Consider the following 694-nt stretch of genomic DNA (forward strand, 5'->3'; position numbering starts at 1 on the left):
CACGCAGACACGCACACACACACACACACACACACACACACAGTAACAGAAAAGGCCCAGACGAAACAGGTACACACGCATTCCTATGCGCCATGACATGATAATCAAATATGTAAACACAAACGGCGAACAAGCAATAAAGCGAACGACGTCCAAGTGTGCATGTGGCTGGTCTAAATGCTAGAAACAGCAGCTAAACAGGCAGCAGACGTGTATCTTTTATGTTTCACATGTTTCAGTCATTATACTGCGGCCATGCTGGGGCACCACCTAGAGGAATTTTAGCCGAACAAGTTGACCTCGGCACTTACCTTCTTTTTTAAATGCCGAACCGCTAAGCTACAGGGATGTAAATGCACCAACACAGGTTGTAAAACAGTAATGGGGGAAAAACACGGGCACAAAACAGACATACACGCATATATGTGTGTGTGTGTGTATACATATATATATATGTATATAGATAGATAGATAGATATCCACATATTTACAGATATATTTATCCATATATATATATATATATATAGTGAGTTCAAACAAGAAAAGCGACAACAAAACAACAGAAAAAAACAACAACACGAGGACGTGAAACAGATATTGTGTTACTGGACGCTCAGGAAAGGAAAGAAAGAGAATTTGACGTTTCGAGCGAAGCTCTTCGTCGGAAATATAGGAAAGTCCAAAGAAGGGAAGA

Source organism: Octopus bimaculoides, chromosome 8 (assembly GCF_001194135.2).
Source record: "Octopus bimaculoides isolate UCB-OBI-ISO-001 chromosome 8, ASM119413v2, whole genome shotgun sequence".
Classification (NCBI taxonomy): Eukaryota; Metazoa; Mollusca; class Cephalopoda; order Octopoda; family Octopodidae; genus Octopus; species Octopus bimaculoides.